The sequence below is a fragment of the Pituophis catenifer genome, unplaced genomic scaffold (genome assembly GCF_029215685.1).
Source record: "Pituophis catenifer annectens isolate HBS135680 unplaced genomic scaffold, rPitCat1.0.hap2 SCAF_16, whole genome shotgun sequence".
Lineage (NCBI taxonomy): Eukaryota > Metazoa > Chordata > Lepidosauria > Squamata > Colubridae > Pituophis > Pituophis catenifer.
Window position 1 is genome coordinate 2670959 of NW_027256896.1, and position 3822 is coordinate 2674780.

The window sequence follows — 3822 nt, forward strand, 5'->3', positions numbered from 1 at the left end:
CTAAAATCTGCACATCTTCAAGTTGCCCTGGTTGAGAAACACCGAGAATTGCAGAAGCTGCCACATCTCAAAGTCAAGGTAGAATAAGCAGGGTGATGCCCCAGAGAAATGCGGTCCAGCCGTTTCTATACATTTGTCATACTCATCCCTCAATGGCTGCAGAGAGGTAATAGTTAGGACAGTGTAAGAAACAGAAGTGCCAAGAAAGGTCCTCTTCTCAGGAGGCCTCTAACATTCACATGCTCTTAACCATGGCTTGGCATAACTACTGCAGCCTCGGACCATGTTGGGTCTGTTCAGGGCTTCATCTAACCCTGCAGGTTTATGGGCTGAATCAGTGATCTTTAATTCATGTTGGTGCACCATGGTGTCCTCTTTCCATGCCCCATTGCCACTCAACCATCTCCTCTACTGTGAGACGGGGCCCTTTGGCCCCGAGGACCAGCTCTGGCTGCCGGGAACCACCAGGCAAACTCTCATTTGGGGGACACACTTCCCAAAAACCAGGGGCTCTGTGGCCTCTTTGCACGGACTCATCAGTGCCAATGTTGTGCTGGACATGCCAGCAGCTGTCTATCTTCACTCCAGAAGACAAGCACCCTTCAGTGGGTACAGTTGTTGAATGGGTAGCAGACTCAGGCAGCTTTCCTGCTCATGAACAACTTTGTAACTACATCTTTATGCTACTTGAACTAATATAGCTGGATCTCTGTGGCTCTTTCCAAAGGCTAGCCTTTGCACCAGAGGAGAAGGGGGACCAGAGGTAGGCCAGGAAAGCCTATTCCTTCACCAAAATTTAAATTGAGCTATCTAGAGATGATGGGTAATGAAGAGAGACAAGGCTGAAATAAGAGAGGTGGTTTCATACACATAAGACAGGGGTGTCAAACTCAAGGCCCATGCATAGATCTGGCCCACGGGGCTGCCCTGGAAACAACGAAGGATTGGCTAATGGTGCCTCTGCCAGCAAAAACAAAGACCCCCGTTATTGCTGGCAGAGGGCTGCAGGAAGCCGTTGCGGCCAAAAACAGAGCCTGGGCAGGCTGTGCATGGCTTCCCCAAGCTTTGTTTTCACTGGCAGAGGACTGCAGGAGGCTGTTGTGGCCGAAAACTGAGCCTGGGAAGGCTGCTCGCAGCCTCCCTGAGCTCCGTTTTTGCTGGCAGAGGGCTGCAGGAGCCTCAACAATTGATGTCAATCTGGCCATGTCCATCCCAGCCACGCCCCCGAGGTCAAACACAACCCTGATAAGGCCCTCAGTTAAATCGAGTTTGACACCCCTGACTTAAGAGGATAAGCAGTGCTAGGCTGGATCGGACCCCTGCCTCTGACCTCTTCTCCAGGATTTCAATGTTATTGAGTGATCTCTGGTTATAGCATTTGGGAAAGGAGACACTTGTCCACTGTATCCACACCAGGCATAATTTTGTATACCGCAATCATTCCTCTCCTAACTTGACCCCCCAAAGCCCCAAGTGATCCTCATAAAGAAGCCGCTGCAGCTCCTTGACCCTCTAACTTGACCTCCTCTGAACCTTCTGCAGCTCCACGATCTCCTTTTGAAGTGTGGGAACCAGCAATGCCCACAATCACCCAGATGCAGTCTCACCAGTGATTCATATAAGGGCATTATGATATGAGCATCTATCTCTGTTTTCCATACTATTTCTTATTATTCTTATCATGCTTTTTTTTTACGGCAGATGCACACTCTGTCAGCAACTTAATTGAACTGTTTACTGTTAGTCCAAACCTCCTTCTTCACGGTTGCTGTTAGTAACGGTTGCCCCATTATGCATTATTCTCAGCCAGAAAAGGACACAGGAATTTTGGATTTGATGAGGGTGGTGGAATTGATGATCACAGGTGTCCTGGCACACAAGCGTGAGAGAGGCCTGCGGGGTCTTTGATTTGTGGGATGGTACATTACTCCTTGTGGGGCATATTTCAGGGGCCAAAGGCTTCCATTCAATCTCCTCACATCCTCCATGGACTATGAGTACATACAACAATCTGCCTCTTGGAAATCTTGAAAGACTTATGGGCACGACCTGATTGCAATGCGAATGCTCTGACCCATTTGCCAGTTGCCTCTTCCTCCTAGGAAATAAATGGGGCATGAAGCAAATTGAATACTGACCTGTGAGTATGATGGGATGGAGAGTTCCAGAATGGCTTCTTTTCTTCCATCCTTCTCTCCGGACAGCAGCATTTTGGGGAAGGTTAATTGGACTTCCTAGAAGGGGCCCCTACACTAAGCAAGAGTGAGACACTTTCTGTCTGCCAATTGGGTTATTAACTGAGCTGACCACCTCCATTTTTATGGCTACCAAACCTTCCGGAAACTCGGATGATATGTGAACCTGTCAATTTTAAAACTCTTTTCTCCTGTTGGGCTAAAAATGTAGGAGATTTAAGGAGGCTGTGATGTAAAAGCAATCATGTAAATGGCTCCAATGAAGCCGTAAACACCTAATTTGGTGTCAGATTGGAATATAATTTCACAGCATGGAGACCTGTCAAACCTGAATAGAACCCCCCAAAGCCTAGGACAGGGATGGCTAACCTTTTTGCCATCGTGTGCCAAAAGTGGGGGGAGCGTGAGGGGAGTCACACATGCATGTGCCCACACCCATATTGCAATGCCCCCCATGTGCCCCGCCCCCCCCATGCATGCACGTGCAACCCCCCCCATGCACCCATGTCCCCCCCTGCATGTGTGTGTGACCTAGCAGGCCTCCCTGAAGTCTCCTGGGACCAAAAATGGGCCATGAGGGGGGGCGCCACGGGGGGGTGCACCACTTTCCCCCGTGCTACCCCTGTCCCACCCATGTGTGACCCCCCCACGCATGTACGTGCGCCTCCCACATGCGCCCTTCCTCCGCGCCAGAGACCTGAAAATCAGCTGGCCGGTGGGAGGCACGCACACATGCGCAGTGAAACTGAGCTGGGCAACGGCTCACGTGCCCTTACAGAGGGCTCCACAGGCCACCTGTGGCACGCGTGCCATGGGTTCGCCATCATGGGCCTAGGATATCATCCCTGGAATTCTCCAAAGATTGTTACTGAATTGTAATTTTCTAATTGAGTCATTAAAGGAGAAAATGATAAAAACATGAGCTAGGAATGTCCGAAGTTTACTGTTCTGTGGACAAAATTTTGGGGAATGTCAGACTATTCAATTTTTCTCCTCGGCCCACAAGCCATCCCAGAATGGTTGGGATTTTGTAGTCCAGCAAAGCAGGATGTCCCATTGTTTCTTGGGAGGCTCTGTCCATGGAATGGTGAACTTTGCACACATATTAACAATATATGATTATAATTATACTGCTCAAAAAAATAAAGGAAACACAAGCAGAAGACATCCGAGATCTGAATGAATGAAATAGCCTTATTAAATACTTTGTTCGTTACATACAGTAGTTTATACACTGCTCAAACAACTAAAGGGAACACAAAACTACTGTATGTAACAAACAAAGTATTGTACAATTAAGAATGAATGAAATGTCATTTTTCCATAATCCAAAGCACAGATATTTGTTAGAGGGCAGCAAGGATTAGCTGTAAAGCTTATCAGTTTAAAGTCCCAAGTTTTGGCCCTTGGGGTTTCCCCACTTTTTACTGCGCCATTTAAATGGACAAATAACTATGAGGAGAATTACTTTGGCATGGTATGATGCAATAAGAATCAGAAACATAGAGTCCTAGGGCTAGAAGGGATCTTGGAGGTCTTCGAGTCCCAACCCCTGTCCGAAGCAGGAATCCTTGTACCACCCTGAACAAATGATTGTCCAGTCCAAGAAAAGGAGACACCCAAATGA